Source organism: Diadema setosum, chromosome 7, assembly GCF_964275005.1.
Source record: "Diadema setosum chromosome 7, eeDiaSeto1, whole genome shotgun sequence".
NCBI lineage: Eukaryota > Metazoa > Echinodermata > Echinoidea > Diadematoida > Diadematidae > Diadema > Diadema setosum.
In genome coordinates this window covers 32,570,061-32,583,902 of record NC_092691.1, presented here as the reverse complement: position 1 = coordinate 32,583,902, position 13,842 = coordinate 32,570,061, and positions in this window count along the sequence as shown.

Genomic DNA, 13,842 nt, shown 5'->3' with positions numbered 1-13,842 from the left:
TTCACTGTAAGATTACAGTGTACATACTAAATACCAGTGAAGAAGTGTGAGTGCTTGAAAAAGGAGTCATCATCTTTAAATCTAGACAGGAGCTATTCTCAGCAAAGCATCAGGCATAGCAATCTGGCTCATAAAAAAGAAAATGGGAGCTCTTTTTTTAAAAAATTGTACATGTACAGTACAAAGATAACAAAGAGACTACTACTACTTCTTCCTCATATGAAATCAGATGCAAGGAACACACACACCGCTTTCACAGAGTAGTATTTCTGCTTCCAAACTGACAAACAATGTTCATGTTTGATGTTTCTGAACGGCCATTTCTAAATATGTTCAGAGTTGGGAAGTGCGCAGGTGGAAAAGAATTTCCCTGCAGACCACAAATAGCACACTGCATTCCACACAACAGCTGTGTGCCGCAAAGTCAACAGGCTGTCGATCAAATGAGCAGCTCCCAATGAAAATTTATGCAAGATATGAGTGTGCACATGAAAGCATGCATACAGTAACTAACACACAAAAAAGCGTGTTCCAACAGCAGGAGCAAGATTTGGATAGCGATCTGAATCGCGATCCAAGTCGCGATCCAAATCTCACTTTTCCAATCACCTTTAAAATGAGGCAAAATTTCTACTGAATAATCATTTTTTTTTTGGCACGAATTTACACAATGACCCACAATGACCCTCATTAAACTCACTCTTGTGGAACAACTGTAACCTCAGCCTGACCCCCAGTCGATAAAGCTGCCAAGCATGTACCATGATTGCATGAGTCGCGCGAGTTCTTGCAATGCATGGATTCTTGTAAATTGTACTGCACTTAAGTGACACAAGATTCATCATTTACACTTTACAATTTGTGCATACATGTACGTATCTAAAAATTCTGCCATGACAAAATGTCCACATTGGGTTATAATTTCTGGCTTTGAAAACAGACAATTTACACGTAATCCACAAAAAGCAAACAAACAAAAAGTAAATTTGCACCTCGTTGGTTGATTACAAAAGTCCATGTTGCTTGAGTGTCCTCCAACATGGCTTCAACAAGGACTTCACCACTGCTATCATAGGCCTGTCACCATGGAGAAGCTTGCATGGGAACTTTGTTGTGTGAAAATCGAGACCAAAGTGATAACACAATGTTTCTTGAATATATTATGTATTCAGGTATTAACCTCCTCTGCTGTTCATCAGGATGCGCAAGTTAAGCACCACATCCTTGATTGAACTTCACATCTTCACTCCGATGAAAGCATCAGGCCTGATGAGATGGGAATGTGACATCAGCATCGGTGCGCTTGTGCAACATTTGAAATGAGCTCAGAGTACTGTGCCCAGGAAATTCTCAATTTCCAGGCACACAGTGTACACAATGTAATGTAGAAGGACTGCTGCATCCATAATTTGTTAGGAAAATTAGGCTTGGTTTGCTTTAATCTAGAGAAAACACACCATATTTGTCAGTCTGTTTTGAATTAGAGACTTTACAGAAGACAATGCCAAAAACAATACGGATTTAAAGGCATATCAAATATGATCAAACAATTTACACAGCTCATGACTATCAAATTTAATACATGTACTGTATATATTCAAAAGTCACACCAGAACAATGGAAAGAATATAAATTACTGCAGAGGATTGAAATTTGAGTGTGTCACAAATAGACTTGCTCAACATGCATAATTACAGATTTTTTTTTTAAACATTCGTACACATTAATAGCCAATTTGCTGATCCAGCGCTGCCTAGCTACTTCCCGTATTGTTAACTGGCATGCATCACAAATTATATAATGTAGAACTGAAAGGTAATGACAGATTCCTTCAGCATTACACGTGATACTGGTTGAGGTACAGGCATTCTGATCTCATTTCTGTACCAATTTATTTCTACAATAGAAAAAAAAAGGACAAGAAACCACACTGTCAGGTTCTTCTGGCTCAGTGACACTATGTACAATCAAACCGATTTAAACACAATTCTGCATCTTTTAAAGAGATATATTGATGTTTTGATAACATACAAGGATTTTGATACATTTCCATTTAGCGCAGGGCATGGGTCATCTCGACATCACATTTTACTCAGTATAACATTTACTTGGAGTTGCATCAAGCTCAAATTATCATGGGATTATTAAAGAGAGAGATCATGTATTAATGTTTATGCATGCAGTCTGTGTTTGGCCTTTGTTAGAAGATGGGACGTCTGACTGATATGATGGGATCACCAGTTGCAAGTAGGGCCTACTATCTGCGTACCACTGCTTGTCAAGTTGAAACACTTGTTGTACCATTGCAGACTAATTTGACCAGACTGCCCCCTACTAGCCCCTCTTTGATCACCTCCAAGTGCCCAAATTCACCGCAAAAGAGATGAAATATATTACAGAGGTAAGGATCAATTCATATTTTCAGCCCCCTGTTTAGCTGACTGAAAACTTCTTCTACTTGAGCAAACGGAAACTGGGTTGGTGATTATTAAGCAGGGGGCTTCATGTCTGGCTGAGGCACATTCTGTTCTTGTTATTGTCCTTCGAAATTCCCAGAAACAGGATTATTCTATTTATGGCATCACGCAACTTTCGGGTAAAGGGTAACTATATAGATGGGAGCAACTGCTGTACTGAACTGTTGAGGACAGGCTGATTTTGCTCCAACAGTGCATTTCCCATTAGACACCTGCCCGAGTATACTCGGGACTAGTCTTCAACGGGTTAAATCACTCTTCACCACTCTAAGAGGGAAATGAATAATATGGACCAATAAGATCAACTTTCCTCCCATGCTGCCACATGAATAACATCTGAAAATCTAGTCAGGCAGAGAAAAATATGATTTAAAAAAAAAAAATCTTTACGCAGCAACAGACGTAAATCATGAAGGACAGTAATTCTGACTTCCAACATTACCATTTACATGCTCAAAACAAATTACATTGTAAAACATGATGGTTTTACAGAAAACAAAGACACAATTTTCTTTTTGACAAATTTGTCCCCTGCAAAGTAAATGTTCCCAGTACGGTGTTTATCCATAATTACATACACGCACTCGTAATGAATTGATGAGAAGCAAACATGAACAATATTCAATCATAAAACTTTATACATGCACATTGAGAGCAATTACTGTACATTGCAGGAAACTTAAAGCCTGCTTCAAATCGAGTGTTGTATGAAAATTGTTCCATCAAAGTAAATAGTCTAAAATATTTTTTTTTTTGGGTGTTTTTGCAAATTTCATGAGTCAGCTGATATTCAGCATTCTCTTCATATCAATAACATGCCAAAGCACTCACCTTGTGTAACACAAAGCAACATGTGGTCTCCTTTATTCTCACATGGATACTATTTCTCATTCCTTTGCTGCAATTTCTCAAATCTTGAGAATGCATTTAACTCTTAAAATCTTGTGGGGAGGGGGGAAAGATGATGTGTTTTGGGGTTTATTTTTCGTCTCTTAGGTACAAATGTTGCTATCTTCAATTCACCAAGAAGGGAAGCACTTATTCTGATTTAAACCTTTGCCTTTTGAATCTCCAAACAAGTTATATTGTAAAACATGATGGATTCACAGAAAACAAAGACACAATTTTCTTTTTGACAGATTTGTCCCCTGCAAAGTAAATGTTCCCAGTATGGTGTTTATCCATGATTACATACACGCACTTGTAATGAATTGATGAGAAGCAAACATGAACAATATTCAATCATAAAACTGTATACATGCACATTGAGAGTGCCAATTACTGTACATTGCAGGAGACTTAAAGCCTGCTTCAAATCCAGTGTTGTATGAAAATTGTTCTATCAAAGTAAATAGTCTAAGATATTTCTTTTTAGGTGATCCGAGTATCCTCTCGGATCACCTTCTGTATCTGTACTGATTCTTTGTTCTTCTTTTTAATCTTCTTTATTTCTGGACAAAATTTGTGCAGAGGTTAGCTCAGAAAGTGCACTGCCTCTCAACGTCAAACTTATACCATATATGTATCATGTCGCAAAGACGACAGCGCAAGTAAAATAATAGTGATCAGTCGACCGTGACGTCACTATGACGTCATTATATGAAAACACATTTTCATTCATATCTCATTATTGGAATGGAATTTTTCAATGAAATTTACGTCACATATATTTCAAGTCAAGTGCATTCTACTCATATTATCAAAATTCACATTTATTATTAAAAAGTGCGCGTACGCGCGCGTTGAAATATTTGTATGCTCAAATCGAGCTCAAATTTTTTTTTGCACACGTTTCAGACCATTTGGAGCATTTTTTGAAAAATTGAAAAAATTGGACGGACGCGTACGCGCGCGCACATATACACACGCACAGCTCATATGCAATAGAAATTTCCCATTTTTTCACACGGATCGGATGTCTGAAATGTCAAGGAATGTTTCTACCAAGTTTCAAGTCAATCCGACTCAATATGACGTCATACGGGCCCGTCAAAGTTGAAATTCCGCGCGCGCGTCAATTGCGATATACAGTGCAACAATGCCAAAAAACCGCCAATTTTAAATCCGATTTTACTCGTCAGGATGGACGGTGACCCCTCATTTTCTTTACATATTTAGAAAGCTGATGAGTTGTACATATCATTTCATGGGTTGGCGATACTGAAAAAATGATTGAAAGATATCAAATTTCTTAATAAAGTAAAAAAAGTACATTTTCAAAATGACGTCATCAAATTTCAAGTTCACTCGAGCGTATCTCACTTATCCTTTGCCGATTTTCACACAAATTTCAGTATGTTATAGCTTATTAAATGCTTTTTCATTAATATAATAACAGCATTTTGATTGGATGACGGCATCACATCGTAAAAATGGATTCAAAGTAATCTTGTCAAATTTGACCAGTTTACGTGTTATCTCTATGGGAGTGCAGTTTTTCTGGAAATGAAAATTGACATGACTATCTTTATCGAGCACTATCTCACTTATGCTTCGGTGAATTTCTCCCAAATTTTAGTATGTTGTAGCTGAGACTTTGGGCTATTGTAACTGTGCCCTTCGTTTTTTCATACGACGTCGGCATCACGTCAAAAAATTTGGTTGAAATTAAAGCTTATCTTCGATGTATTGAGATATTTCTTCCTTTCTGCAACTTTCTTTGCAATAACTCAAGAAAGACAGCCCCTATCGCCCCCATATTTTGCACATGTTTAGTTCATGTTACGTACATTATTTGATAAAATAACAACTACTTGATCGGACACCATCTTGGGTATGTAAATTAGGGTCAAAGGTCATAAATATTCCATCCTGTATCTTAATAAATACATGTCCTTTCTTTCCCATATTTTGCACACGTGAAGACCATGTTACAAGGATCATTTCACAAAATAACCACTTTTTGCTCAGATGCCATCTTGTCTGTGCAAAGTGGGGTCAAAGGTCATATGTACTTTTTTCTGTATCTTCGTTATGACGTGTTATCTCTATGGGAGGGAATTTTTCTAGACGTGAAAGTTGACATGATTGTCTTTATCGAGCACTAGCTCACTTACCCTTCGGTGAATTTCTCCCAGATCTTAATATGTTGTAGCTGAGACTTTGCGCTATCAGAAATATGCCTTTTGTTTTTCATACGATGTCTGGATCATGCTAAAAAACTTGGTTGAAATTAAAGCTTATCTTCGATGTATTGAGATATTTCTTTCTTTCTGCAACTTTCTTTGCAATAACTCAAGAAAAACAGCCTTTATTACCCCCATATTTTGCACATGTTTAGTTCATATCATGTACATTATTTCATAAAATAACAACTACTTGATCGGACACCATCTTGGGTATGTAAATTAGGGTCAAAGGTCATAAATGTTTCATCCTGTATCTTGGTGAATACTTGTTCTATCTTTCCCATATTTTGCACACGCAAGGACCATTTTACAAGAATCATTTCACAAAATAACTACTTTTTGCTCAGATGCCATCTTTGGTGTGCAAAATGGGGTCAAAGGTCAAATATACTTCATTCTGTATCTTCGTTAGTGCATACGGAATTCGGTACCAAAGATGTCAGGTCTGACTCCCTTTTCTAAATGAGACTCCAAACATCACATGGCCAATGTCCTCTCAACACAGATGAAACCTGTATAGTCATGCCTATTGGGATCAGGACTCAAATCATTGATTTCCCAAGAGATCGGATCACCTAATTTGTCAGTGTTGACAAATTCCGAGTCTAGTCTTTGGTGTTTTTGCAAATTTCATGAGTCAGCTGATATTCAGCATTCTCTTCATATCAATAACATGTCAAAGCACTCACCTTGTGTAACACAAAGCAACATGTAATCTCCTTTATTCTCACATGGATACTATTTAGGTGATCCGAGTATCCTTCGGATCACCTTCTGTATCTGTACGGATTCTTTATTTCTGGACAAAAGTTGTGCAGAGGTTAGCTCAGAAAGTCCTCTGCCTATCAATTTCAAACTTACACCATATATGTATCGTGTCGCAAAGACGACAAATATTGTAAAATCATTGTGATCAGTCAACCGTGACGTCACTATGACGTCATTATATGAAAACACATTTTTGTTCATATCTCATTAATGGCATAGAATTTATCAATGAAAATTACGTCACATATAGTACAAAAAGGGTTGATTCTACTCATGTTCTCAAAATTCATCTAAGACTCTTAAAACGAGCGCGTACGCGCGCGTTGAAATATTTGTATGCTCCAATCGAGCTCAAATTTTTTTTGCACACGTTTCAGACCATTTGAAGCATTTTTTGAAAATTGAAAAAATTGGACGGACGCGTACGCGCGCGCACATATACGCACGCACAGCTCATGTGCAATAGAAATTTACCGTTTTTTTACACTTATCGGATGCCTGAAATGTCAAGGAATATTTCTACCAAGTTTCAAGTCAATCCGACTCAATATGACGTCATACGGGCCCTTCAAAGTTGAAATTCCGCGCGCGCGTCAATGGCGATATACAGTGCAACAATGCCAAAAAACCGCCAATTTTAAATCCGAATTTACTCGTCAGGATGGATGGTGACCCCCCATTTTCTTTACATATTCTGAAAGCTGATGAGTTGTACATGTCATTTCATGGGTTGGCGATGCTGAAAAAATGATTGAAAGATATCAAATTTCTTGATAAAGTAAAAAAAAATAAATTTTCAAAATGACGTTATCAAATTTCAAGTTCACTCAAGCGTATCTCACTTATTCTTTTGTTGATTTTCATCCAAATTTCAATATGTTGTAGCTTATAAAATGGTCTTTAAGTCTTATAATAACAACATTTTGATTGGATGACAGCATCACCTCATAAAAAGGGATTAAAAGTAACATTGTCAAATTTGACCAGTTTACGTGTTATCTCTATGGGAGTGCAGTTTTTCTGGAAATGAAAACTGACATGACTATCTTTATCGAGCACTAGCTCACTTATGCTTCGGTGAATTTCTCCCATATTTTAGTATGTTGTAGCTGAGACTTTGGGCTATCGTAAATGTGCCCTTCATTTTTTCATACGGAGTCGGCATCACGTCTAAAAACTTGGTTGAAATTAAAGCTTATCTTCGATGTATTGAAATATTTCTTTCTTTCTGCAACTTTCTTTGCAATAACTCAAGAAAAACATACCCTATCACCACCATATTTTGCACATGTTTAGTTTATGTCACGTACATCATTTCACAAAATAACAACTACTTGATCAGACACCATCTTGGGTATGTAAATTAGGGTCAAAGGTCATAAATGTTTCATCTTGTATCTTGGTGAATAAATGTCCTATCTTTCCCATATTTTGCACACGTAAAGACCATGTTACAAGGATCATTTCACAAAATAACCATTTTTGGCTCAGAGGCCATTTTGTCTGTGCAAAGTGGGGTCAAAGGTCATATGTACTTCTTCCTGTATCTTCGTTATGACGTGTTATCTCTATGGGAGGGAATTTTTTAAAATGTGAAAATTGACATGATTGTCTTTATCGAGCACTAGCTCACTTACCCTTCAGTGAATTTCTCCCAGATTTTAATATGTTGTAGCTAAGACTTTGCGCTATCGTGAGTGTGCCTTTCGTTTTTTTCCTACGATGACGGGATCACGTTAAAAAACTTGGTTTAAATTAAAGCTTATCTTCTATGTATTGAGATATTTCTTTCCTTCTGCAACTTTCTTTGCAATAACACAAGAAAAACACACGCTATCACCCCCATATTTTGCACATGTTTAGTTCATGTCACGTACATTATTTCATAAAATAACTACTTGATCGGACGACATCTTAGATATGTAAATTAGGGTCAAAGGTCATAAATGTTTCATCTTGTATCTTGGTGAATACCTGTCCTACCTATCTTTCCCATATTTTTCACACGTATAGACGATGTCGCAAGAATCATTTCACAAAATAACCACTATTTCATCAGATTCCATCTTGGGAGTGCAAAGGTGGGTCAAAGGTCATATGTACTTGTTGCTGTTTCTTCGTTAGTGTATACAGAATTTGGTACCAAACATGGCAGATATGACTCCCTTTGCTAAATGAGAATATAAACATCACACGGCCAATGTCTCTAAACACAGATGAAACTTGTATGGTCATGCCTATTGCGATCAGGAGTCGAATCATTGATTTAAAAAAATCGGATCACCTTAAATAAATTTGTCAGGGATGACAAATTACAATCTCTAGTTCTCATTCCTTTGCTGCAATTTCTCAAATCTTGAGAATGCATTTAACTCTTAAAATCTAGTGGGGAGGGGGGGAAAGATGATATGTTTTGGGGTTTATTTTTCGTCTCTTAGGTACAAATGTTGCTATCTTCAATTCACCAAGAAGGGAAGCACTTATTCTGATTTAAACCTTTGCCTTTTGAATCTCCAAACAAGTTATATTGTAAAACATGATGGATTCACAGAAAACAAAGACACAATTTTCTTTTTGACAGATTTGTCCCCTGCAAAGTAAATGTTCCCAGTATGGTGTTTATCCATGATTACATACACGCACTTGTAATGAATTGATGAGAAGCAAACATGAACAATATTCAATCATAAAACTGTATACATGCACATTGAGAGCAATTACTGTACATTGCAGGAGACTTAAAGCCTGCTTCAAATTGAGTGTTGTATGAAAATTGTTCCATCAAAGTAAATAGTCTAAAATATTTTTTTTCTTTGGTGTTTTTGCAAATTTCATGAGTCAGCTGATATTCAGCATTCTCTTCATATCAATAACATGTCAAAGCACTCACCTTGTGTAACACAAAGCAACATGTAGTCTCCTTTATTCTCACATGGATACTATTTCTCATTCCTTTGCTGCAATTTCTCACATCTTGAGAATGCATTTAACTCTTAAAATCTAGTGGGATGGGGGGAAAGATGACGTGTTTTGGGGTTTATTTTTCGTCTCTTAGGTACAAATGTTGCTATAGCTTCAATTCACCAAGAAGGGAAGCACTTATTCTGATTTAAACCTTTGCCTTTTGAATCTCCAAACAAGTTATATTGTAAAACATGATGGATTCACAGAAAACAAAGACACAATTTGTTTTCTGACAAATCTGTCCCTTGCAAAGCAAATGTACCCATTATGGTGTTAATCCACAATAGCATACACGTTGTACTTGTAATAAATTGATCACAGGCAAACATGAATGTATTCAATCATTAACAATATATCATGTACTGAGAGCCATGACACTGCAGGAAATTAGAATTAAAGCCTGCCACAAATTAAGTGTAATACAAATACTGATAATGTTAATACTGCCAAACGAATGTGGTGTTAATACTTTTGCAAATGTCATGAGTCATCATTTACTAGTATTCAGCATATTAACAGCACCACAAAATATTCACCTTGTGTAATACAAAGCAATGTACAATCTGTATGTACAGTGGTCTCCAAAAAGAAAAATTGCTTAGTTTGCTCTTGCTTGAATACTTTTCTTAATAATTTCTCATTCCTTCCCTGAGGTTTCTCCAGTCTTGCTTCGTGTAAGATTAAATGCAGAACACCGTAAAATCTAGCAGGGGAGGGGCAAAAATGATCTGTCTTTCTGTCTCTTACATACCCCATTCAGAGTCCCCCAAAAACATGGCCAACCTCTGAGAGACATTCAGTGTTCACCCTAGAGCATGGGGACTCTGAACGGTCAGGGCACAAGGCGTCAGGGTGAGTCTGGAGTGACTCTGGTGTAAAGATCGCGTAAGACAGCCTGGCACGAGTCTAGCACAATCTCCGAGAGTTGTGCTACATTCTTGCCGGATGGGTGAACTCTTAAAGGGGAAGGCTAGTAACTGATCAGTGGGAATCAGTGGAAATGCTGGGAGATGATTGTTCCAATCCTTATGGGATTCATTCAAGAGTTCATTGTATATCTATTGTTGTGTGAAAATGATTTGCTTCAGAACGGTCTCATATTCAAGTAATGTGCAGATTAATGCTCCGTCACTGACCAGGGACGCTAACCTGGAAGCATTAAACTGCACATTACTTGAATATGAGACCATTCTGAAGCAAATCATTTTCACACAACAATAGATATACAATGAACTCTTGAATGAATCCCATAAGGATTGGAACAATCATCTCCCAGCATTTCCACTTCATTCCCACTGATCAGTTACTAGCCTTCCCCTTTAATGGTCTCCGAGGTGAACACTGCACACACTTCCAGTGACCCACACTGTTTATGGCAGAGCGCACATTCACTGTGATCACGAGAAACTGCTGTCTCTCTCAAGGAGAAACTCCTGCCCACTGGTTTCCATAGAAATGTATGCCAATCTCACATTAGACTACATGTCCATCAGGGGACTCTAAACGAGGGTCTCTCTCCCGTTCACTGAGTTACTGTCAAACCAGAAATGTTTGGGTGCATTTTGATTTAAATGCATGTGAAAGTTTTAGGTCTACTCTGTGCATTGACTGCCAGTGGCAATTCACAACAATTTCATGAAAAAAAAAAAAAATATATATATATATATACTGTATAATGAAACACAAAGCAACATACACTGTACTGTACAGTATGCGATCTCCAAGGTTGAAATTGCTAACTTTGTTCTCTCATGAATACATGTAATTTTCTAATTTTTTTTCTCTGCGGTTTCTCCAATCTTGCTATGAATGCACAACTTCTTAAAATCTATTGGGGGTGGAAAGATGATTTGTTGTTTTTCTCGGTGTCCTTGGTAGCTATTGACAATATAAAGAAAGGAAACACTTATTCTAACTTCCACCTTTGCCATTTGAATCTCCAAACAAGAATGTCATAAAACATGATGGATTCACAAAAGGCATCTAGAAATGACTTGTTTTACAGAGTTGTCTCCCACAAAGCAAACATTCACACATATGATGTTTATCCAGTTATGGTACTCATCATGAATTGATCAGATGCAAACATGACTCATTACAATAAACAAGGAGATTCATATCACTACAGAAAACTTGAAGTAAAGCCAGCAACAAATCAATTGGATTACAAATACATTACTGCATATGTACTCCGTATGTTTTTAGGTGTTTTTTTTTTTTTTTTTTTTTTGGGGGGGGGGGGTACCATACCATGACAATTTTCGTCACACTGTTGCTGCCCTCTGGCAATTGGCATGGCAGTACAATTATGGTGATCTTATGCCATCCACAAAACCAAGTAATTTACTAAGCTGAGGTTCACTACATACAGTAAGCACTACTACATGTTTATGAAACATTCAGGTAAGGGCTGGTCTAGCCTAGACAGAAAAATCTGTCTGTCCGGAAGAGCCTATTTTAAAGCCATAATTTACCATTTGCAGATAAAACAAAAACCTAGCATTAGTGCTTCAAAAAAGTTCTAAAATGCGAGTTAGGGATAGAAATTACCAATTTATGTAAAAATTTGGACCTGTATAATGGATGTTAAGTATTGTGAACTTAAATATACAAAATGTGCACAATAGTTATAATAAAAATGCTTGCAGATTAAACTGTCTACAGTTATGGTTTAATGAGAAAAATTGTGATAGATCTTTATATTTTAGGCTTTATCGCAAAATTTTATATGGTAGGATGTTTTGTGATACAACTTAAGTGTATCTACACATAGGCATCAAAAGTTATATCTTGAACATTTTCTAAATCACTGCTCCCAAAGGTAAACTGGACCTTTAATCATCTTTTTATTTTATTTTTTTAAATCTTTGTGGCTCTCCTCGGTAGAAGAGGATTCCGTGAAGCCAGACGCAGTCTCTGTGGAATATATATCCTCGACGACAAGATACAGACCGATCTTTCAGTCAAGTCTAGCCCAGCCACATACAAGTACATGTAGATTTATTCTCTCCACATGTAGTATACTATAGTGAGGTACCCGCACCTCGTCAGGACTCAGGGGCCCGAATATCGTCACCCTTTGTAAAATTGCTGCAAGCCCACTGAACAAAAATTTACGCCCAGGACTGTGTTCAGAACGCTTGAAACTTTGCAGGGTTACCACAAACAAGCAAACTGAGGTGAAAACCAAACAGTTTTTCTTGAAAATCTTACATTTATGTAAGTAATACGTGTTATCAGTATCATCACGGTAACCCAAACAAGTCTTTTACGCTATTACTTAATTGCGTTGTCTAAGGGAGAGCAAGGTGGCGAGGTGCAGGCCCCTTCCTTTGTGCACATGAATTCCGCATCATTCGCATTTGACGACAATAACTGCAAATTGATATCGATCATTAACTTGTGGTTCTATATTGAATCTTCAGCATATCTCCTTTCTGTGAGTGGGATTTCATAGAATTTTAGTGACGTAGTTGTGATTGAAACATGCATAAACATCAACTATGACGAGGTGCACGTCACGTCATCCTATACCTGAGAAGTAGAACCAGACCGGAGGCAGAGGCAGACCCATGCATGCCCTTAATAATAAACCATGGTGTATAATACAGCCAGGCATAGATATACATTTTGTAGGGGCAAGCATGGTATTACCGGACGCATGGTATTACCGGACACGCACATTTTTGCGTACTAATGACATTCTGTACGCGCGAGACTTCGTAGATTAGCCTCACAGAACTTTGTGTGGACCGAAATCACAAAAAACGCCACATAAAAATGTAAAAACACGAAAAAATTCACATTTTACCTCAAATTTATAGTTGAGTGACCCGCACCTCGAGATACAAATGTAGCTAATGTTTATGCATGTTTGAATCACATTTCGCGACTGAAATTCTATGAAATCCCACTCACATACAGGAAAAATGCTGAAGATTCCAATAGAACCAAAAGTTCACTGATCGATATCGGAAATTTGTAGCTATCGTCCTCAAACGCGAACGATGCGGAATAGTTGTGCGCTAAGGGGTCCGCAACTCATCACCCGCGCGTGCAGCTCCCATAGACAAAGCATGTAAACTAGAAGTAGAGTCCAACCAGTTGTCGATTTTTTCACAAGGTTTTATTCTGTGAACTGTTCGAAATGTTCAAGACAGACATTTTACCGTAAAATACGAAATTTTAGCCTCATTTGCCAATTTTTTCTTTGTCATCCGCTCAATGATAATGTGTACGATGATTTGTGGGATAAATTGTGATTCTTGTGCAAGGATAAGGTGCCAAAGATGTCGATTATTTCATTGCGAAAATCGTGTCCGCTAATAAAATGCGATTTTGCACCGCGCAAAAAGACAACTTTTGTAGAGGGTTATGTTTGAAGCATATTTTCTAAAAACTGGAGTGAACAATTGACATCGGTTGGCTGAATTCGTAATTTCCAGGAGTCTGTGAATAAGTGATGTTATTTTTAGCCCAAATTTCATCCTCTGAGTACGGAATTC